Source organism: Arachis hypogaea, chromosome 2 (assembly GCF_003086295.3).
Source record: "Arachis hypogaea cultivar Tifrunner chromosome 2, arahy.Tifrunner.gnm2.J5K5, whole genome shotgun sequence".
Lineage (NCBI taxonomy): Eukaryota > Viridiplantae > Streptophyta > Magnoliopsida > Fabales > Fabaceae > Arachis > Arachis hypogaea.
In genome coordinates, this window is record NC_092037.1 from 66,962,898 (window position 1) to 66,987,898 (window position 25,001).

The following is a 25,001-nucleotide window of genomic DNA, read 5'->3' on the forward strand; positions in this document are numbered from 1 at the left end:
ATTTGATTTTGAAAATTAAAGACTTGACTAACAAGAAAAGATATGATTCAAACATTAAACCTTTCTCAACAGAAAAGGCAACATACTTGAAATGTTGAATCAAATCATTAATTGGTAGCAAGTATCTTTGAAAATAGAAAGAAATCAATTTTGAAAACATATGATTGAAAAGATATGATTTGAAAAAGATTTGATTTTGAAAAACTTTGAAAACTTGGAAAAAATTTGCATTGAAAACAGAATCTTCCCTCTTGTGCCATCTTGGCGTTAAACGCCCAGAATGGTGCACATTCTGGCATTTAACGCCCAAAAATCTACCCTTTTGGGCGTTAAACGCCCAACCAGGTACCCTGGCTGGCGTTTAAACGCCAGTCTGTCCTTCTTCACTGGGCGTTTTGAACGCCCAGTTTTTTCTGTATAATTCCTCTGCTGTATGTTCTGAAACTTCAATTCTCTGTATTATTGACTTGAGAAGACACAAATTAAAAATATTTTTGGATTTTTAATAATCAAAATTCAATTAAAATCAAATAACAATGCATGCAAGACACCAAACTTAGCAGTTTGTATACTACTGACACTAATGAGAATGCATATGAAACACACAAAACACTCAAGTCAAGAGAATTCAAAGATCAGAGCAAGAAATCATCAAGAATTACTTGAAGATCCTTAAGACATATGAATGAATGCATGCAATTGACACCAAACTTAAGATGAAACACTAGACTCAAACAAGAAATTTTTGGATTTTATGATTTTTTAATTTTTTTGTGGTTTTCGAAAATTAAGTGGAAAAAGATATCAAAACTCTTAATGAGAATTCCAGGAATCAGTGCAATGCTAGTCTAAGACTCCGGTCCAGGAATTAGACATGGCTTCACAGCCAGCCAAGCTTTCAAAGAAAGCTTCGGTCCAAAACACTAGACATGGCCAATGGCCAGCCAAGCCTTAGCAGATCACTGCTCCAAAAGCAAGATTGATAAAGATCAACAAGCTCTTGTGATGATAAGTTGAAACCTCGGTCCAATGAGATTAGACATGGCTTCTCAGCCAGCCAGACTTCAACAAATCATCATGAAACTCTAGAATTCATCTTCAAGAATTTCGAAAAAAATAAATACCTAATCTAAGCAACAAGATGAACCGTCAGTTGTCCAAACTGAACAATCCCCGGCAACGGCGCCAAAAACTTGGTGCGCGAAATTGTGAACAATACTTTTCACAACTCTCATAATCCCCGGTCATGAACCCCAAAAACTTGGTAGCTCAGTACCATGGCATTACACAACTTCGCACAACTAACCAGCAAGTGCACTGGGTCGTCCAAGTAATAAACCTTACGCGAGTAAGGGTCGATCCCACGGAGATTGTTAGTATGAAGCAAGCTATGGTCATCTTGTAAATCTTAGTCAGGCAAACTCAAATGGATATGATGATGAACGAAAATAAACAATAAGATAAAGATAGAGGTACTTATGTAATTCATTGGTAGGAACTTCAGATAAGCGCATGAAGATGCCTTCCCTTCCGTCTCTCTGCTTTCCTACTGTCTTCATCCAATCCTTCTTACTCCTTTCCATGGCAAGCTTATGTAGGGTTTCACCGTTGTCAATGGCTACCTCCCATCCTCTCAGTGACTACGTTGCCTATGCTCTGTCACAGCATGGATAATCATCTGTCGGTTCTCGGTCAGGCCGGAATAGAATCCATCGATTCTTTTGCGTCTGTCACTAACGCCCCGCCTGCTAGGAGTTTGAAGCACGTCACAGTCATTCAATCATTGAATCCTACTCAGAATACCACAGACAAGGTTAGACCTTCCGGATTCTCTTGAATGCCGCCATCAGTTCTAGCCTATACCACGAAGACTCTGATCTCACGGAATGGTTGGCTCGTTTGTCAGACGAGCACTCGGTTGTCAGGCGATCAACCATGCATCGTGCAATCAGGAATCCAAGAGATATTCACCCAATCGAAGGTAGAACGGAGGTGGTTGTCAGTCACACGTTCATAGGTGAGAATGATGATGAGTGTCACGGATCATCACATTCATCAAGTTGAAGAACAAGTGATATCTTAGAACAAGAACAAGCGGAATTGAATAGAAGAACAATAGTAATTGCATTAATACTCGAGGTACAGCAGAGCTCCACACCTTAATCTATGGTGTGTAGAAGCTCCACCGTTGAAAATACATAAGAACAAGGTCTAGGCATGGCCGAATGGCCAGCCTCCCAAAGAGGGTTCAATCATAAAAACATGATCAAAAAGCTCTCTAATACAATAGTAAAAGGTCCTACTTATAGAAAACTAGTAGCCTAAGGTTTACAGAAATGAGTAAATGACATAAAAATCCACTTCCGGGCCCACTTGGTGTGTGCTTGGGCTGAGCAATGAAGAAATTTCGTGCAGAGACTCTTCTTGGAGTTAAACGCCAGCTTTAGTGCCAGTTTGGGCGTTTAACTCCCATTTTGGTGCCAGTTCCAGCGTTTAACGCTGGGATTTCTGAGGGTGACTTTGAACGCCGATTTGGGCCATCAAATCTTGGGCAAAGTATGGGCTATCATATATTGCTGGAAAGCCCAGGATGTCTACTTTCCAACGCCGTTGAGAGCGCGCCAATTGGGCTTCTGTAGCTCCAGAAAATCCACTTCGAGTGCAGGGAGGTCAAAATCCAACAGCATCTGCAGTCATTTTTAGTCTCTGAATCAGATTTTTGCTCAGGTCCCTCAATTTCAGCCAGAAAATACCTGAAATCACAGAAAAACACACAAACTCATAGTAAAGTCCAGAAAAGTGAATTTTAACTAAAAACTAATAAAAATATACTAAAAACTAACTAGATCATACTAAAAACATACTAAAAACAATGCCAAAAAGCGTACAAATTATCCGCTCATCAATAATACTTCCCAAATCATAAAGAATTCTAACATATTTCACAATTTCAGAATAGCAAGTATCAATAATTAATTCCAAAAGGATATAGTTTCATAAAACATTTGAAGACCATATTTATACAAATACAATAATTTAAAATAGGTTACATTTGTGTCGTAACTAAAGTCTATGTAAATCATGGCAGGCTACCACGTTTAACCATCTCCATATAATCTACAGCACCCCTATCATGATTTACAGAGAAAATCAAAATTAACATAACCCAGGCACCCTATTGCATTTTACGAGAGGCTAAACTAATGTATATAAGATGCTAAACCGTTGTACCCTACCACGGTTTATGACCGAATCAGGAAGTTGTAATCATGGCACCTCTATCGCAATTTACGTGTAGTAGAATTATAAAACCGCGCTAGCTAGAGATGGATTGTTCATTCGAGTGTTTGAGAAGATTTGGGGTTGAGAGGAGTTGAGAGAGAATCACGCAAGCAACATAATATGGTGGGGTAGGGTCGTTGAAGAAGAAAATCATCTATACCGATTGAACGACATTGCTCACGTTGCTGGAAGCATCAATGAAGAGGTTACTTGTTTATATGTTGTTCTTTTTATATGTTAGTTATTTATATGTTATTCTAATTATATCTTTTGTGACTTTACATTTGTGCAGTTTCTGTATATTTGAAATATTGGATACATAGCACGCATTTGTACCTTTAAAATCTAATTCGGGTATTTTTATAAATAATTTATGTGTTAGTCTTTTACCTGTGAAAATTTGATGAGTACCTATTTATTTTTTTTTTTGTATGATACAGCCAACTAGGAGTATTTATAGTATTAAAAGGCAACATAATATGCCTCTACACGATCGGATCATACCTTATTTGAAAACCATTGGTTTGTATCACTTGGTTAGGTTGAACACTCATTGGTTCTGGGTGGAAGAGCGTATGGTGAGCGCATTCATTAAGAGTTGACATTCTAAGACGCACACCTTCCACATATTATTCGGAGAATGCACCATCACATTACAGGACATGGCGTATCAGTTGGGGTTGCCCGTTGATAGGAAGGCTATTAGTGGGTGCCTCATTAACTTCGAATAGTTCATTCCTAATGGAAACCAACGTGGAAGTGGATTCAGGAGTTATTCGGCAAGCTGCCGCAGCCAAAGAGAGTCAAGCAGATGACGATCCACTTCACATGGTTTCATGAGAGGTTTAGGGTGCTCCAAGCCGATGCGAGTGAGGACACGGTGTGTATATATGCTCGTGCTTACATTATGATATTACTATCCATTCATCTTTTTTTGTGAAAAAAATGGGAATCGGGTTCACCTTCGGTGGTTGCCATATGTGGTGAAACTTGATGAGTTGGGCAATTGTAGCTGGGATTCAGCTGTATTGGCATACTTGTATAGATCCATGTGTATGTTGGGTAGCCAATAGAAATATCACTAACTTGGCTAGACCGCTTTAGCTACTACAGTCTTGGATATTCTGGCAGTTTTCCGTACTAAAGCCGCATGGTTTTGACACAGATACTGGAGATCCAGCCACAGTTTATAGTGGATCTCAATGAGCCTGCAGGTAGTCCATATGATATGTGGTTTACCATGGGAGGGATGCCCCGATCTGTATTTGGCGTGCACCACTATCTCCAACAGTAGCAGAGCATTTTCAGAGAGCCACTATGGTGAGGCATCCTACTAGATGTGGTACCGAGTCTCATTTACTTGGTGGTTTTGGACTTGATGACCATGATGGTGGTGATGGAGAGTAGCATTATTTAGTGGTTTAGGGTAATATTTATATACATATATATGCCTTTTTTATTCATATGAATGCCTTATGAATTCCTTTTTATCATATGTACGCTTTCTTATATTTATATGTATGCCTTTTTATTCATATTGCATGCCTACTTATATTTATTTGTAATCAAATTAATCAAAAACTAAAAAATCAAATCAATGGCCAGCAATTGATGAATGCAATGATGGTGAAGGTCTGTTAACTGAAATATGACATTAAACAAGTACAGTAAGTCCTACTACATGAGATAAAGACAAATTGACAACAATAACAACATAAACTTAAAAAAAGGACATCTAACATTTAAGCATCAGTACCAGCAATCAAACCTTGCTGATCACAATTCCTATGCATATGTCCAGGCCGTTTGCAGAGGCCACAATGCTTCAGTTGGTTAGGACCAGCCTCATCCATGTTGTTCTGGATTCTGGTGGATCTTGGTCGCCCTTCTCTTGCACATCTCATATATTACGGTCAAGAATGACAATGGATCCATCATATGGCGGCCAAAGTCCTTCTAGAAAAGGTGGTGCAAACCCCATCTTGTATACATTAAACACCTCAATCATATTGTTAGGGGTGTTCGCGGTGCGGTTTGGTTCGATTTTTTAGGGAAAAGCCATCCGATCCGATCGTTTAATTAAGCTGCGGTTCGGTTTGGTTCGGTTTTTTGTCAAGGTCATCCGAACCAAACCAAAGGTTTGGTTTGTTCAGTTTTTTCAATCAAATCAAAAAAATTCTACTATACTATTATGCAAAGTCATAACATTGAAATCGACAAATCGAAATACACAATAGCTAACAAAGTCTTGATCTAATGAAATTTAACGACAACAGAATTCAAATACGACAATTAAAGAAGTTTAATAGTTCAACAGTCAACACAACTGAAAATAAAAATAAATTGTCATTAAACTGATAGCAAAGTTATGGTGTCTTCTCCAACAAAATAGCTAAACTTCTTAATACAAACCAACCTGAAATAAAAAAAACAGTTACATAATAAGAACAACAACAACAACAACAACAACAACAACAACAACAACAACAACAACAACAATAATAATAATATAAGGAGAACAATTCCTGCCATAACAAGATGTACTCAATCAGACTCAACACCAGAATCTTCTTCATTGGGATCACGAGTGGGTGCAACTTCTACAAAATATATAAAACAAGAAACAATCATAACAAATAATATATATTAATAAAAACTAGATTAAAATAAAGAAAATTATAAGTAGAAACTTAACCATACCTAATTCCAACTTCTCCAATTCCTCGATGAGTTACTCAAGGACAAGTTTTGGAGAGTTTCGGAGCCAATTTTGTGTACAAATTAATGCTTCAGCTGTCATCGGAGTTAGAGAACTCCTATAATTATTCAACACCCTTCCTCCAGTACCGAATGCCAATTCTGAAGCAACTGTGGAAACTGGCATGGCTAAGACGTCTCTTGCAATCTGCCCAAGAATTAGATATTTAGTGGAATTCACTTTTCACTAATTTAGAATGTCGAATTGCACGCCACTCGTCTTTAATGCCTCCATAAGATATAACTCCACCTCATTCTTGTTAACACTCTCATTGAATTGTATTTCCTTCTCAGATTCTATAGCAAAAGAAGTTTCATGTGCCTCAAGCTCTTGTGTGCTAATTTCAGGAGGATCTTGCCGAGTAGATCTTTGATAGTTACCACCAAACAGCCTATAGCTATCAAACACCTTGAAAAGCGTCTCCTTCACCTTTGAAGTTAAGAATTCAGCATCTTATTTTTCATACAACTTTTCAAAACTCCACTTAATCAATTGAAGCTTATACCTAGGATCAAGAACAACTACAATGAAAATCATCATGTTTGTGTTCTTTATATTTTCCCAATACTTATCATACTTGGACTTCATTTTCTCAGCCATGCCTGAAAGTATCGTATCTAAGCTTCCCATCCAATGCTTAAGTGTAGACAATATTTTACAAAAGTCATTAAAGTGTTGAGAAGATGTCACAAACATTGAACCAAAAACTTTGTTAGTAACCTCATAAAATATTTTTAAAAATTTGACAAAATGCCTTGCATTCTCCCAATCCTCAGACCTAGGAATCCCACCAGCCATCATAGCTTATTCAGAATCTCTCTCCCCCTCCCCCAATCGTTTAAATTCCTTTTGAAACTTCAAAGCACTTTCAAGCATTAAAAAAGTAGAGTTCCACCTGATAGGAACATCTAAATGAACATTGCCTTTTTCCAGAATTCTAGCTTCCTTAATCATAGTTTTAAACCTCTCAATACGACCCGGTGATGCACGCACATGCCGAAATGTATTTCTAATCTTTAAAATTGACTCATGCATTTCTCTCAACCCATTATTCGCAACAAGATTTAAAATATGAGCACAACATCTAACATGTAAAAACTCTCTCCTTAATGGATGTGAGTTCCAATCTTCCATTCTATTTTTCAAGTAAAAAAGTGCAACATCATTTGAACTAGCATTATCAACAGTGATAGAAAAAATCTGGGATATCCTCCAGCTCAACAAACATCTCTCAATCTTCCTACCAATTATTTCTCCCTTGTGATTCTTGATAGCACAAAAATTCAACATTCTTTTTTACAGTTTCCAATTAGCATCAATGTAATGAGCAAAACCTAATAATCTGAACAATAAATCAAGAACAGAAACCAGCAATAAACTAAAGTTTAAATCAATAACCAGCAATAAACCAGTAATGCCTGAACAAAACCTGATAAACTAAACAAAACCTGAACAATAAACTGATAACCCTAAACTGAACAATAAATCAGCAAGACCAAATTACCAACAATAAACTGAATAGATGGTAAACAGCAATACCAACAATAACCCTAAACTAAATAAACTGAACAATAACCAGCAATACCAATAATACATCAGTAAAGATTACCTGAATAGATGGCTCGGGCTCCATATTCACTTGAATCGGTAGCTGGGTGGGAGACTGGGAGGTGCTGTCTTGATCGTGGGTGGCCAGAACCCAGAAATGCTGCTGGGTGAAGGTGCCGAGGTCAGAGGTCCTGTGTTGATCGTCGGTGCTGTCTGTTGTGCTGTCCTGTGGCTGTTGGGTCAGTGGATGACTGGGTGGTGGCGAGCCAGGCAAGGTGCTGTGTTGAGTTGGGTCTTCATCTTCATGGTGCACCGGCGGTGTGGGATCTGCTCTATTCGGCAGTGGGATTTGGAGAAAGGCTTCGAGACTCAAGGACGTGGGTGGCTCAGGCTGGCTCCGGGGCTGGGTGAGTGGGTGCGCAGGCTGTAGAGGGCGAGATATAGTGCCTTGCGTGGTTAATGGTTAGGTTCCGATCTGGGATTTGGGGGGTTAGGTTTTGATTGGGGATTTGGGAAGGGACAAAGTCGCGTAGTAGTAGCACACCACTAGGACTCGTTTGGGGGGGTGGGGGTCTAGGGGTGGGGTTGGTAGTTTTTAATTTTTAGGGTTTTTGGTAGAACCAGTTTGGTTCGGTTCGGTTAGGGTTTTGGTGGTAAGAACCGAAAATCGAACCGAACGGCAAAAAAACAGCAAAACAACGTTTTTCTCGATTTTTTCGGTTTTTGGTTAGTTTGGTTTTTAGTTTTTCGGTTCGGTTCATCGGTTTAGTTTGGTCCGGATCGGTTTTGAACACCCCTAATATTGTATACATCATGAATGTATGTAGCCCAGTTCAGATGCGAGTGAGTACAGCATACGATGGTATGGAAACATGGATAATGCAGAGCCTGAAAATACCCACAGTTGCATGTATGATCCCTAAGTGAAACTCGATATGTGCCAAGCGAGAAGTTACCATGGGAGTCATTTCTACCACGGTATACTCAGAATGATGCTTATCAAACAAAGTGATAGTGAAGCATCTCGAATCGCTCAAATTGTGCTCAATTGCTTTCACCATATCCTAGCAAAATTGATGTCGAGTCCCTAATTGCACCTTTGCCATTTGTCCTCAAATAACAAATAGCTTTTCAAGCCTTCCATATGTGAACTTCACTAACTAAGTGACTGGAAGATTCTTTGTGCCCTTTAAAATAGAATTAACATATTAGATATGTTGGTGGTCATGTGGCCGAAGTGTCTCTCACTATCTTGATGCTGAGTCCACTTATCATATTCCATTTTGTTTGCCCAATCACACATACCATATTCTCAGTCCTCATAATATCAAACCAATAGTCAAACTTCGCGTTGGTTTTCACATACGTGGCTTTTACAAGTAGTTTTTGTGTCCTGACCCTTGAAACTTAGAGAGAAGTTTGCCGCCACCTGACGAATGTAGAATGCTCGATAAGCACGTGGAGGTAGCCAACCACTATCAGGGGTTTCTAGGGCAGCCTTGATGCCATTGTGCCTATTAGAGATAACAAGAATACTCTCTTGTGGCATCACATGCTGTTGTAGGTTAGACAAGAAAAAAGACCACGATTCTGCATTTTCTCCTTCCACAAGTGCAAGCGCAACGGGCAAGATTTTCGAATTTCAATCTTGCGTGATAGCGAAAAAGTAAAGTACCTCCATACTTGCCATACAAGTGAGTACCATTGATGCTTACTAGTATCTTGCAATGTCGTAAGGCCTCAATACAAGGAGGAAATGTCCAAAAACGACGGTAAAAGTACATTGTAGATTCATCAACCTGATTCCCAACTCTAACAGGAGAAGTCTTCAACATTGCAATGGTTCCGACCATGGTGGACTGCACATCAAGCATCCGACGTGGTAACTCGTCATAGGACTCTTCTCAATCTCCATAGATATATGCTATTGCCTTCTTCTTTGCCAGCCAAACCTTTCTATAAGTAGGTCTGAAACCATAAGTTACTTTTATTTCTTGCTGCAACACCTTTATTGTAACTGTAGCATTGGCACTAACCAACAGAAAGATCCTCGCACAAATGACATGATAATCAAGATGCCGGTAATCACTTTAAATTGATGTAGCCAAGCAAGTGTGAAGTCTGTAATACCTTCTAACATCCGAGGTACTCTTTCGTTGCCGAGTGAGATACGAATCAACCAAGTGCAACCTTTCCTAAATTTCTTGCATTTTTTATGGTACTTAAGATGATCTAATTCTAATAACCTATACTCAAATCCATGATGCATGCTATAACTCTTTGCACTCAACACAACTTCCTCTTTATTTTAGAATGATTGCCCAATCTAAAATTTTATAGGAGCGATTCTATCATGCAATTCCTAACTCCCCTCCCCCCAAGGGCAGCATCTACATCTGGTTGTTGCCCCAAAGCTTCCAAATTTAGGTTTAAAAATGCGAAGGATATTGCTATGTGCCAAAACTTAGTGGGCCATGCTATGTACATAGATTGCTCCTTGTATCCTTATCACTGTCCCCAACTATGTCGACAAGCTCTTTGTCCGAATCATCCTTTCGCGTTGCATTTTCAACTCGATCTGGTTCACCGTCAGTTACACAATCAGGAATCATGCAAGGAGAAATAGACATCTCAATTGCCAATTGGAAAAATGAACGATTCTCCCATACAACACAACCATATTCATCTGTGCGGTTCAAATCAAGTGCAAAAGATGGAGATGCAACTAGCGGACAAGCCAGTGCAACCACAGGCATTGAACTGGAAGCATCCCCAATGCAGATGATTGAGGATTCGGAGCTGACGCTACAAACTATCGGCACCATCCTCTAACTTTGCATACAACTCATGTGTTCTCACTTTGAAAAAACTTCTCCGACAATGAAATAAAACCTGCATATCTTCATCAGACCCTATCACAAATATACCATACTTCACATTGGCTAACACAACTGTAATGGGATCTTATAAAATAACTTATTTAACCACTTGGTCCCACATAAGCCAAGCTTCTACAATATACTGGGTTTTTAGATCTAATAAGGTATTCAATGAACGGATAAAGACACTCAGGGATTCCTTGTCAGTATTTTATGAATTTTTCTTGAGCAATGCACTAGAGCTAAGTAACTATCTTCACTAGACATTATGAATTTGACTCTACTTGACAATTACGTTCAATTGGTATATATAATGGCTCCAACTATTCATAATCCACTATAGGTTACAGTTGATTATCATGGCGCAATCCTACATAATCCGCTGCACCCTGGGACGGTTTAGTTCACCCATTTCTGACATAAACCGCAATAAGGTGCGTATATTATGGTCATTTTGTCTTGTTTGTAAACTGTGATAGGGGTGTTACAAATTACATGGAAATACTTAAACGTGATAGGCAGTTGCGATTTACATAGAGTTTAGTTAGGATACAAATGTAACCTATTTTAGATTGTTGCATTTGTGTAAATATGATCTCCAATTATTTTATTTCTGTTATTTACCCTTTCTTTTATATATAAAAAAATACCGAAGGAGAATATATATTTATATATAAAAAATATTAATATAAATTAAGGTAGTGAACTCGTAGTTCTTACCTCAACTCGTTAACCTAGTTTAGAATCGTAATTCGTTAAATCGTAAGACGAAACGTAAACATGACTCGTAAAATATAAAAATTATAAAAAATTTGATGAAAACAAAATTAACTTCACAAATAAGAAAATAATTCTCAAATAAACCAAATTACCTATAAGACTATAACTAATTTATACCATTACAAGTTAAAAGTCACAACTCATAAAACAAATTCACAACTCAACTCACAAATCAAAACATAAATTTACAACTCACTAATTTATACGACACCAAAATAAATTGAAATAGCAAATAAACCAACTAAACTAGTAGCAATAAACAACTAATTAACTAAAGTCTAAATAAGTCATCATTTAATAATCATTCTATTCTTCATCAATTATAAAATCTTCACGAGTTTCACAAGCTTCCGCATTATCATCTTAATTATTAGGAGTAAAAGGAGGAGGTACTTGGAGAAGTTCTTCAAACTCATCATCATCAAAATAAGGAATTGCTAAATGATCTTTAGAAGCACCAACAACTTTATTACCATTTGCTCTATCATTCAAATCAGGATCTGGAATTAGAGCATCCAAATCTTCTTTTTTCCCATCCTCATCAGCAATAATCCACTCGTCATCAGAGTCTAACTCATCAAAACTATAGTCATAATCAAGAATTTTTCTAATTTGTTTTTTCTTTACCAATCTTGAGTTTATAATCACAAACACAACATCATTAATGATTTTAGCCTTCAAACGATTTTTCCTTTTTGTGTGAACCTTTCAAAAATATAGAAAAGACATTAGTCAAACAATAAGATAGAAATTAAAGAACTAACAATAAAATTTATAGAAAAAATACAAAAATTATATTTAAATACTAACCATCTTGAAGACGCTCTGATTCGGATTTTATAAAACCACAAACAATCGGCAAGTGCACCGAGTTGTACCAAATAATATCACGCGAGTGGGTTATCGTTCCCACATGGATTAATGGACTAAGCAAGCAATAGTCAATTTATTATTCTAGTTAGATAATCAAAATCAAGGGTTTCAAGAGCAATTGCATAAAAATAATAAATTGATAAAATCAAGTCGTAAGTAATTGAGAAAGAAATATGATTCAAAAGAGTCAAGGTTTTAGAGATGTTGAAACTTTCGGAAAAATATTTTTCACTTTTCACCTTGATCAAGCAATGATGTATTTATGGCAAAATCATAAGTAATCAAACTCCAATTCCTTGGTAATTTAATTTCTCTAATCCTAATCAATTATCAATTCCTTGATTAATTAATTGTGACAAGAGGTTAAGAACATTCACTGATTTAAAATCCACACAATCCTCAAAAACCAAACTTGGTTGATTCGATGTCTCTTATTAAGTCCAAGTTCAAAACCTAAGAATCATGAGAATAAGTTTTCAAGCTTAATTTAATTAATTAACTTTTCCAAGATATTAAGAGAATTCAAGTCATAAGAGAATTGTTTTCCATCACATTCAATTCCTTTGGATGAAGAACAAAAACTTTTTCTTAAGAAAACATCAATGCATTAATCAAGATAGAAAAGCTATAACATTAGTCCATAGGAATCAACAGAACTCCTAACCTTAACCAAGAAGATTAGTGATTCATGCTTTAATGAAAATCAAAAACTCAGAATGAAAAACGGCAAGTTCTCAACAATACCAAGTGAAAACTTGATAGAATGGTCAGCAAGTTGTAGAGAAATTCTAGTGGATTTTATCTCATCAATTTAAAGCTTTCTCATCAAAGATAGTGGCATTAGATTAATGTTAGCCCCAATATCACATAGAGCTCTTTCAATGGTAATCTCACCAACAGTACAAGGGATCAAGAAAATCTTAGGATCTTTTAACTTTTGAGACAAATTCTTTTGAATTATACCATTACACTCCTTGGTAAGCACCATTGTTTCATCTTCCATCCATGTCCTCTTCTTTGCCAACAACTCTTTTATGAATTTGGCATAAAGAATCATTTACTCTAAGGCCTTAGCAAAAAGAATATTAATTTGAAACTTTTTAAAGACCTCCAAGAACTTAGAGAATTGCTTGTCCTTTGTTTTCTTTTGGATCCTTTGAGGGTAGGGAATATGGGGCATGTAGTCTGGCACCTTGACTTTCTCAGATTGTGGCTCTTGAGGAGCTTGAGATAAAGGTGCAGGGGGTTGTTAGGCACGTGTTCCCCTTGAGGAGTGTCATTCTTCATTGGCTCTTCCTCCTGCTTGTCATTCCTTGTCACTACTTTTCCATTTCTCAAATTTATAACCTTGCATTCTTCTCTTGGGTTTGGAATTGTGTTACTGGAGAATGTATTGGTTGGTTGCTCAACAATTTACTTAGTCAATTGACCCATTTGGACTTTCAGGTTTCGATTAGAGGCCTTGGTTTCATGCATGAAATTTTGAGTGGTTTGGATAAAAGTGGAGGTGTGTCACTACAAGAAAAATTACTTTTAGCGGCCATTTATTTTGCTTTTAGCGGCAATAAAAAAAGCCGCTAATACATTTACCGGCAATTAGATATTAGCCGTCTTATGCTTTGTTGCTAAAAGGTTTTAGCGGCAATTATAACATTTGCCGGTAAAGATTATTTTAATGGCCGCAAAAAGTATATAACTGTTAGCGGCCATTTTCTTGGCAATTTATATAGCCACCAAAAGTAATTCTAAGATTGTAATGTTATTCACTTTTAGTGGCCATTACTATTGCCGCCAAAACGCATTTTACCGGAAATTTATATGGCCACTAAAAATAATTTTAAAATTGTAATTTTTTTACTTTTAGTTACCATTACTATTGCTGCTAAAATCTTAAGACTTTTTTAATTATACTCACTCTTTTAGAAATAACAACCTATCATTTTTCTAAAATTTCAAATTATTTTTTCTAACAATTATTATTATTGTACATAATATAAATATACTAAAATTAATTAGTACAAAATAAAATAGTTATTAAATTCAAAATATTTATACACAAATCTTTCTTGAAAAATAATACAACATAATACAAATTTAAACAACACAAATGCTACAAGTCTATGTTACATCAATAATTAATACATAGCTAATGATCAAAAGCAAATGACTATTTTATATCACCAAAAAGAATAATGTTAAAGTAAATCCAATCAACAAGTACACTAAAATCAATTTCGAAGTGCTGACATGAGGATTGTCAACATTGGCAGCCATCCATGAGTTTTGCGATATCTAACAAATCACAAATGCAATCTAAGAAATGACAACCACAAAAAAGTATACATATCCTTTGTTCTTATTCAGATATTGTAAGTAAGGCTGGAAGCCTTGGTTTCCTTTCTTTTTCTCTTTTTCCTTGATTAGTTGATCTCCTTTTGATGCATCAAACTGTTTTTCCACATAAATTTTCCTAATCTTTACTGTAGAATTAGAATTTTTCTGAGAAGAAGTAGCATCCATAAGCCAGTCAAAACCAGCAGTCGCTTTGTAAGCATTGACAAGGTCTTGAAATTCTTGACTTGAAGCCAACATATCATGATAAGAAGCAGCATGTAGGATTTCCCTGCTCTCCAAATTGAGCTTACTCCAACTTTGCTTCAATTTGTTTCTTGCTACACCGAAATAAACACATTATAACAACTCATACAATTTTTGATTAGCGCACATTAACTCAACCATAAATGTTTGGCATCACAAAGTTTATTAGTTTCTTAATTCAACATAATTAATAATAAGCTAATAAACTTATACCAAATCCAACAAAGGGCACGGGAAAGCAAGCAGGAGCAACACGAAGGTAAAAAAGAAAAATCCTAATAGAAAAGGTAAAAAATAGAAGGGAAAGATTTCATCATTGAATTAACAAAACAAGCTTCTAATAAACATTGCCTAAAAAAGAAAAGAAAAGAAAAATATAGGAGAAACGTAACATTAAATCCAAACAGAGAGATGTTAGAGACAGAGAAGCATCCTTATATGAATGGAGGTGCACAACCGAACTGCATTAAATTGACAAGTCCCAGAAGAATCATTAAATGTCCCTATACATGAAGAACAAAGAAGAAGAAATTAGGTAAAAAATATCAAAATTGACATTGTATACCAGTACTTTGTGTTCCCAAAAGTAGGCATTGAGTAGAGTGGTGATTAACAGTGTGAAAAGAGAGGAATCAGTTTTGTGTTTTCCGCCAAAGAGTAGGAGACACAGAATTTGAATGAGTGACAAGCAAAACTGTCTTTCCTGCAAGTCCTTACATGAGGTATTCTTGCAAAGTTCCAAATAAACCCTTTTAGTAAAGAGAAACACTACAACATTTTTGGTCTAAGATAACCCTTATTCGAAACAACATTTAACAAATGTTGTCTTAGATAAAAAAAAAGACAATATTTTTAACGAATTACCTTTGAGTAAGGCAAAGATAACAAAATTTTTGGCCACCCACCAAAATAGTTGTCTTTAATATCCAAAACAACACTTAAAAATGTTGCATTATACACAATTTAAGACAACATTTTTAAATAAAAATACAACACTTTATAAGAGTTATAAAAAAATTAGATAAATAACATTTATAAAAAGTTGCCTAAAATTATTCATAACTAAAAATTTTAGAAAAAAACTTTTAATTATATTCCCACCAATTATTTTCCCAATCAAATAACTTAGGAAAAGAAAAAAGAAAAGGAAGAAATGTGCTTCAGTTCATCACTACCATAAGCTAGCCCTACCCTTCGAAAGCAATCCCAAACGTCAACACACCCTCCACGATCGCAGCTCTCCTCTATGTATGACAGCAGTGCTCTCCTCCACGGGCGTCGGCGCGGTCATCTTCTCCACGGCGACGGCGCGGTGTGCTCCTTGTTTTATGCAAAACCAGCACCATCGAGAAACCCCTTTCCCTTCTCTTCTCCTTCTTCCTCTTCTTCCTCTGTCTCGCCTCCTCTTCTTCGCGAGCTCTGACAACGCTACACGCAGCTGTAACCCCCCTCCTCCTCCTCTGCGTATTGGTAAGAAATGTCTGAACTTTACTATAGGAATAGAATTTCTGAATGCATTGATTCTGAATTTTAGTATGGAAATGGAATTTTTGAATGCTTTAATTCTGAATTTTAGTATGAAATGTTCTGAATTTTAGTACGGGAATGAAATTTTTGAATGCATTGGTTCTAAATTTTACTATGGGAATAGAATTTTTGAATGCATTGATTCTGAATTTTGGGGGTTTTATATCATTTTTTTCTGAATTTTTTATGGTTCTGATAGTTGCTTCTTAGGGTTTTCTTTTTTATTTTGCATTTTGATTATGGTTTTGCGTCATTTTTTATAAGCATACATTCGACAAGATTTCTTTCATTGCTTAATGCCTCTGAATATAAAACCATCATTTCTAGGGTTTTTACTTCATGTTTTCGGGGAGTCTAATGGAGAAGGAGAAGAAAATCTTCTTTTGTGTTCTTTTTTCTTTAATTTTCAGCTTTATAACTGAAATTTTACGCTTTACTTGAGCTTTTCACTCTTTTTTGTTGTTGCTTTTGCAATTTCGGTGGCAATTTGTAGTTCTGTTGACTTTTTTATTCATGTGATAAATTTCAGTGACAATTTGCATAATATTGTTGGTAATTTAGACTTGCTTAAAGGGTTTGAACTGAATTATAAATTCAACCCAAAAATACACCCTTAATGACTGTTTGGGCAACAATTCCAACTATACTGAGTTTAACTACACTCTTATATTTGCAACAATTTTGAAGTTTATTAAAAATAATATTCCGGTTGCCACTATATTCACTTCCAATTGGGATAAAAAGAAAAGCCTTTCTTCCCAACAATGGTGTTATAATCAGGAATTTTTTTTTCTCTGAGATTTTTATCAATGGTTGAACTATAAAGAGCACATTGAATCGTGGTTGAGTTAACTTATAGCACATTGAATCGCTGGTCTATTGCTCTAGCAACATGGCGACCACCCCTCAGCTATAACCTCCTCACCTCTGTCTTCTTGTTACTCTATTCTTCATTTTTTAGGATTTTGGAAAAACCCATTTTGCTGTTCTCAGATTTAATTTATTACATTTTAGTTAGATTTTGATTTATACTTAGTAATTTTATTTAATCAAATTTATTTTTGCTGATTAGGTTAATTTAGATTAAAATTATGATTTTCTTATCAACATTTGTCACATGCTATTATGATTCTTGAGTCTGAAATTTCAATTTGTTTGGACTGGCTTGATTGATATTTTGTTGAATTTCAGGTTTTTCACTGCTTTTCCACTGAGGTGCGATTCTCTACGCTGGTTGTTGCTGATTCAACAATTTCTCATTTTCCACATTCATTCTTAGGGATGGCAACGGGTCCCCATGGGGGCGGGGACATGCCCCCCGTCCCCCGCCCCCGCCTTCATTATCCGTCCCCGTCCCCGCCCCATCCCCGTGACGGGTAACGGGGGCCCCATATCCGCCGGGGACCCGGGTCTCCGCGGATATCCGCGGGTTTTTATAAAAAAATAATAAAAATTGAAAAAAATTAGAAACAAAATTTAAAAAATAGTGTATTGTATATAATTTAGTATTTTACTTACATCAATATCTACTTTAATATTATGAATTACATGTATAGCACTCAAATGCTTAACCAAAAATTCAAAATCAGTAAAATAATAAAAATTTTAGAATAATTATAACAAATGCTTATCCAAATCACTGTAATTATAATAGAAAAAGCAAATAAAGATAATGAAGATGATAACAAATGCTTAATTATAATCATATAAATTATATTTAACTTAATTCAATAATTATAACAAATGCTTAACAAAATCATAGTACACACAAATGGGGTATTCTAGTCTTTTTACATAAACGGAGTTTAAACAGGTCTCCACGGGGCGGGGACCTCTATCCCCGCCCCCGCCCCGTTTAATATACGGGGCCCCGTCCCCTGTCCCCATATCCGCCCCGTGACGGGTAAATCCCCGCGGATACCCGCCCCGCTGGGGATTTTTGCCATCCCTATTCATTCTGGTACTTTTCCCCTTTGATTTCTTCATTTTTAATGTAAATTACAAAATAATTAATTTTCATAATTCGCTGAGTTAACTATTTCATATAGAATCGATTATTATTTTTTGTTTGTTTGTTCTGTTGGCCACTTTGATTAAGTTAAATAGTTAATAGAGAATAATGTAAATTTATTCTTTACTTCTTTATAGAAAAAGATTGCTACTTTGTTAATGGTTATTGATTTTAATTTGTTAATGGTTAATTATTAGTGATGCTACCAAGGTAGTTAGAATTGCGAGTTAACTTGCAAAATCGTATGTTTTTGCGTTTCTATTCCTCCATTTCATAACATTCTTGCTCTGCGTCTCAAAGAAGTAGTGTTCATGTAGAATCGACGAGTAAGCACGCCAAATCGCCAGAATAACGTCTATGGTGGTGACTGATATCCAAGGTAGTAGGGTGGTGAGAACTTGCTGTTCATGCCCTAATTCAAAACCAAACTCAAATCCAAGCTGCAATCCTTTGAGAAGAAGGCTTGAACCGTAGGGTTATGTATGTTAAGCTTTATGTCTCCATTTTTTTCAGGACAATAGGTAACTGATTAACTGATTAACTGGTTATAGTTAGATTTTATATTCCCTTGTTTGCTTTGTAACAATTTCTCTGATTTCTTTGATGAAGAGTAGTTCATAATTCTTTAGCTAATGATGTAAAATGATTAACAAGCTACTTAAAACAATATTCCATGCCACCAACATGGTGATCCTGTTCAAAAGCTGGTCTGGTATGGAAGTACTATAGGTAAAGTCATAACATTAAGAGAAATTGATGCTAGAATTTAGGTACCTAAGTTAAATAATGTGACTAGTAATTATATGATGTTGTACGTGAGAATAGTATTAGGCACCTCATAGATCATATATTCACATGGTTGAATTATCATTTAGCAATATATGGTAATAAGCATCTTCATTTTGTAGGTAGTGACTTTTCATTTCTTTTCTTTTTACTTCTTTCATTTATTCTGTGTGATATCTTTAAGCTCTTTCAGTAGGATTCAAGTTAAAGGGAAAAGAACAAGAAAGAAGGAACAAAAAGAGCAGTTTGTGACACTATTAAAATTTTAGTTTTCAAGGTGTCTGTTTTTTTTTTCTTTAGTTTTCTTTTGAGTACTATTTGATGTCATATATATCATTATTGTTGTCTTCTTGGGAGATGCTGATGTAATATGTGGTGGAGCTTGGAAATTCTGGCCGCTAGAGCTTATGGCTTGCCTTAATTTTGACTGTGAGTGTTTTTATGAGGTGTTAAACCTTCTGAGGTATTCTAATATTTTTGTTGTAGTATCTTTCAAAATACAGTTATCATGGTTATTTACATAAAAAGAAAATATTATTTTCATTCTTATAATTTAGTGTTGAAGTTCAAATTTGAGTTAAATTATTATTGTTCTTTCTACATGGTACCAAAGCTATCTCAATTCCCTCTTCCAACTCATGATGTTATTGTCAGGGGTGTTATTCTTTTAGAATTTGAGGTATGTGCAAGTTTTACATAGGACTTATGTAACTGTGTTTTGAATGGTAAGCTAATTTTTTAGAGGAGTTTATTAGTCATGGCATGGTGATTAATTGGCATGTTCATTGATTTCAACTAGCCATAGGTTTGTTGCTAGTTATTTACTATTAAATTGTTTGGATTTAGAAAATCTATTTTATAATTTGAATGCTAAATGGATGATTAAGTCTCATTTTTTCTATTTTTTAATTTAAAAAAGTATTGCAAAATCTCGAATTATAATATATTGAAGCCCTTAAAAAAATTTATTTACTTGCAGATAAATACAGTTGCACATGATGAGGGTCACCATATTACAATGGAAAAAAATAACTTATATTGGAAGATGATATTCTGACCTTTCTCTGGTATATTTTAATTTTTTATTCATCATTTTATTGTCTTTATGTTTTATGATAATTTGGTTGTTGATGAATGTTATTACCCTATTCAGTTTGAGAATGATGAAAGTCGTGATGTTCATTTGGTACTTATATTGTGTTACATTTACACTATATCGTTGTTTTCTTTAGTATTGAATATGGTTTTATTCTTTGATTGGTATTTTATATGATATGAAGATATTTAGCTTAATAGGTTACTTGTTGTTTGGTCACTGGTGAGTATGGCTGGACTGCAAACATGTGGAGAGGATTATGAAGGCTCAGGCCTTGAGAGATAACGGCATGACTGGCTACATATCTATGGAGATCAACCCTGACATACATCGGCATTATGGAAGAATTGACGAAGAGAATGGAAGCTGATGAAATTAGCCATATTTGTTTGTTTTTTTTTTTTTTTTGATTTAGTTATTATGTGTATTTTGATTTGAATTGGCAACTATAAGTATATGTATTTAAAATTTATTTAGTTGGATTTGAAACAACTTTTTAATTTAATATATATGTAATATATTAGTTTATTAGCTTATCTTTTCTTTTTATTTATTAAATTTAGTTTAAATAATTAAATTTTATTAAAGTATGCTATATATCTTTTTAAAAAGACAATTCCAAATAAATTTAAATAAATATTGCTTTAGATATCTGAAAAGGCAATACCAAAAAATTTAGATAAGTGTTGCTTTAGGTCTATGAAAAAGGCAACTTAAAAAAAATTGAACAAGTGTTGCTTTAGGTATATCAAAAGGCAACTTAAAATAAATCTGGACAAGTGTTGCTTTATGTATTAGAAAATATAACTCGTAAAAAGTGTTGACATAAAGTCTTATCTAAAGCGTTGTGTTTGGGTTCTCTAAGGCAACCCTTGTATGGAGTTGCTTTTTTGTAGAAAAGGTAACGCTTTTTGAAGGTTGCCATAAAAAGGATTCCCTTTGATACACAAAAGCGTTGCCTTAGACCAAAGGTAACGGCTGTATAGCCAACCCCCCAAAAAGTATTACGTTTTGTCAGAAAGTGTTGTCTTTTATTATAGACAACGTTTCTAAAGGGTTGTCTCAGCTCAAATTTGTTATAGTGAAAGTAAACGACACTAGAGAAATTAAATGCAATATGTAAAGAAAGGAATTTTTCATTACATTAAAAAGATTTGTGACAATATGTGCATCAACAGCACTGAATGGATCATCCAAGAGGTATATATTAACATTTTGGTAAAGAGCATGACCGAGCTGAATCCATTGCTTCTGGCCTCCACTTAGGTTAACCCCTTTCTCTCCTATCTCATAATCTCAAGGAATCACCGAATAAGTAACTGAAATAGGTATATCATAAAAAAAGAATTTAGTCAGATCAGCACATCAAATCAAAGCAGAACACAATCAATTCTATAATTTACTCACGATTTAGTCATATATGTTACTCCCTGAAGAACACCTGATGTTCCACCCAATACTGGAAGCAATGCAAAGAGCAAACTAACAGCACAATCCTAATAGGAACCAATGATTTTGAATATTGCATTAGAAATTGTGTGAGGGAAATCCTCAATAAAGAATATCAGCTCATAGCATTAGTCTGCACTCTATTTTTAAGAATTGGTGGAAGTACTGTTCCAATCAAATATATGCATCTGAAATATAAACATAATAGTACAAACCTGCAGAATCAGTGTTCCACTTGTAACCTGACCATGAAGGACATTGACACTATTCCTTTCCATCAAGAATTTCAAGACCTATGTGTCAAACAAGAAATAAAAGCATTAAGTAACAATATTTTAACGCAGAAATAAAATATCTGAAGAGAAGTCTTGGTGTTACTTCAGGAAGAATAATACCATAAAAATTAAAGTGATAAATAAAGTTTAAATTTTTCAGAATTTATTCAATAAGTAACTTCACTAAACTTTCAAATTGAATATGCAAGAAAGGATTTCAATGAGTAATCATACGAGAATGACAAGTAATGACCAGAAAAAATATGCAGGAAAGGATTTCAGATTGAACAACTATATTTAAGCTTGTACTTCATTACAGATTCAGCAAACCAAACTTGCCTTGCCTCATTGGCTGCTCTTTCCTCAACCAGCATACAGAGATAAATCCTCATAGGATATCATAGGTGATACTTTAACATGAAAATTCCGGCATCAGTACAATAACATGTGACAGCTCAAATTTAAATTCGTACGAAACAATACTTCAATAAATACACATCAATGGTGTGAAATTGACTGAATTCAAGAGATTTAGTGTAGTTGTCCGGGGTGTGGGGTTTCGCTTCTCATCATTGCACAAAATTTCTCACAGTTTATTCTTCCATCCTGTTAGTTTAAAAATCTCAGTAATGATAACAATATTTTCATAAAGAAGTTCCCCAAATTTAAGTTTAGAACCAACATACATTATCTGTATCCACCTCATAAATTATTTTCTTTAAAGTAGCTTCATCACCTATACCATGCTGAGTCATAGCAGTATCAACAAGAAGGCTTTGACGTAAAGAATGCAAGATGCAGAGGCTTTTTTCACTTCATTAAACATATATTCAATTTGAATAAGGCTTCAAACCCTAGAAATTAAAACAGAGCCAAGCAATAAAAATTACACAATTTAAAGCCACACCTAATTAAAAGAATGAAAGATCCCTAACACTCAATCAGCTAAGATTATATTTAACTCACTAAATATAGAAAATCAAAGGCAATACAAGGTTTCCATCAAATATAAACAAAAATCTTAATTCATCCATGCCAAAACAGCTTTACAAATGTATAATAAATCTTAAACCTAATTCAACAAATCAAACATCTGTCTCCCAACTATTGCATCCCTAGGTTTAACGATTAAATAAAGGAGAAAAAGCAAAGCTCAATTTTGTATTCTAATAATCCTAATTCATCCTATCAAATGAATATTTCAGAATAACAATGACAATTGAATTTCAGCAATTTACATTGAACAAAAAATAATTGGAAAAAAGCACCAGGTTGCGATAGAACACAAATTGAGAGTACAAGAATCAGAATTGAGAGGAAGATTAAGGAACTCGTACCTGACGATTAGAGCGCGATTCATATTTCAATCAAAATCAGCACTAGCTTATCCGAGAAAAGGATTCAGGTCACGATTAACATTGAGATGAAAACTTGGAAGAAATTCGAGCGATGAAAAAGATGGAATGATGGAGATGTGAGAAGAAGAATAAGAAGAAGAAGAAGAAGAAGAAGAAGAAGAAGAACGATGTGTGGTTCTCAGAGAAAATGAAGCACTGAAGAAGAAGAAGAAGAAGAAGAACGATGTGTGGTTTTGAGAGAGAATGAAGCACTGAGAGTAGTTTGTGTGAGGTAAAGTGGCGAGGCACCCATAGTAAAAATAATTTTGGTTTAGCCGTTTAAATTTGTCGTTATTTTTTAAATTTTAGCTTTTTTTTAGTGGCCATAGTTTAAATTGCTATTATAATTTATGGTATTAATGGTAAATATACAATTATCACTAAAAGATGATTTTAAAAAAAATTATGGCAATAATATTATGGCCGCTAAAAGTTTGTAGCTAAAAATCTTTTTTCTTGTAGTGTGTGGTGGGAGTTTTTCTAAGACAATTTCTATAAAAGGTTTATGGGGAATTTGGGTTGTTTGTGGTGGTTGGTAATGGTTGTTAAAATTGTTGAAATTATATATATATATTTAGAGCTAATTAGCTTTATTATGCACTAAATAGTGAGTGCTTTCCTTGATGTACTCAAATGTGGGACTAACTTCAACACTCCTCCCAAGTGTGAGTCTCCACATCTTCGGAGAGGAATTAAGTGAGAGAACATAAGATGAGAAGACACCACATCCAACTCAAAACCTTAAGGTGTTAAGTTAATGGGTCTCTCATCTTATAAACTCCTCACTCTTCCATGCTTTCTTTGATGTGGGACTAATTTCAACACTTCTCACACTTGCAATACTAACAAATACAAGTAGTCAGGTGGGGTAAAAAAAAAAAAAAGAAAACCAAAGAAAAGATATAATGACAAAATTGAGAATATTGATGGGTGGTTCATGTTGAATAAGTTCATAACACATTTCTCATATCAACATGGTACAAAAGATAATTAATAATGTGTACACAAAATATTTATTTTTCAAATGTGGGATTGGAGTTCGGAGTCAAAAGGTATAAGCTAGTTAGTGTGGATTGAATGAAATTAAATTGCACGATTTAAAACGAAACTAGCTAGCTCAGTTATAAAAAATTCGAAACACTAACTTCTTTTTCTTTTTGTTAAAGCTAAAATAACGATTTAACACTTAACTATTAATTATTTTCTACCTTGTTTTTAATATATGTTTTAAAGAACGATATAAGAACAATATATATAATGAAGAAATGGCAATTATAATTCTTCAGAGATCACTGGAAAGACTTAATGGTTATAAAGGGATGCAGTAGAAAAGAGACAAATTGTAAAGGACATAACAAGTCGAAGGCTAAGATAGCTTGTTTCTTGAACTAGCTCACTCTATCTATCTATGATTATGAATGTCACATGGCTGATATAAATCTTTTCTTGTGTTAATAGTTCCAGGCCCCTCAGAGATTGAACAAATTTGTTTAAAACCTTAACCTCAAAGAATTCCCAAAAATGATTGTCCCAGTAAAATCTTATATATTCTCCAGCAAAGTTGATCTCAAGTCTCAAATTGCCTTTGACTCAAATATATATATAGCAACATAATCTCGTATGAACCCCACCTACTTTTGTGGCCCGTCAACAGCTATATAAATATATGCTACGTAGTTTGCAATAACTGAACAATAAGGACTAGCTAGAAATTATATATGTTATTATATCTAATTAAGCCT

At 34.8% G+C, this 25,001-nt stretch overlaps 3 long non-coding RNA genes across 8 annotated transcripts; 1 reads left to right on the plus strand and 2 right to left on the minus strand.

Moving 5' to 3' along the window:
• Positions 1–14,270: 14,270 nt before the first annotated feature.
• Positions 14,271–15,437, minus strand: LOC112719508 (uncharacterized). The gene is made up of 2 exons (XR_003161811.3): positions 15,284–15,437; positions 14,271–15,179 (listed from the first exon to the last, which is right to left on the minus strand). It is a non-coding gene; the product is annotated as an uncharacterized lncRNA (long non-coding RNA).
• A 393-nt stretch (positions 15,438–15,830) lies between these two features.
• LOC112746803 (uncharacterized) lies at positions 15,831–20,674 on the plus strand. Of its 6 annotated transcripts, none has more exons than XR_011873040.1 (5): positions 15,831–16,188; positions 17,437–17,460; positions 18,574–19,471; positions 20,022–20,109; positions 20,331–20,674. It is a non-coding gene; the product is annotated as an uncharacterized lncRNA (long non-coding RNA). The 6 variants fall into 6 exon arrangements; XR_011873035.1 differs by having other exon boundaries at positions 20,339–20,674; XR_011873044.1 differs by having other exon boundaries at positions 18,574–18,777; positions 20,339–20,674.
• Positions 20,675–21,258: 584 nt separating this feature from the next.
• Positions 21,259–23,523, minus strand: LOC112746829 (uncharacterized). The gene is made up of 6 exons (XR_011873022.1): positions 23,200–23,523; positions 22,549–22,716; positions 22,202–22,468; positions 21,803–21,880; positions 21,546–21,634; positions 21,259–21,457 (listed from the first exon to the last, which is right to left on the minus strand). It is a non-coding gene; the product is annotated as an uncharacterized lncRNA (long non-coding RNA).
• Positions 23,524–25,001: the final 1,478 nt, after the last annotated feature.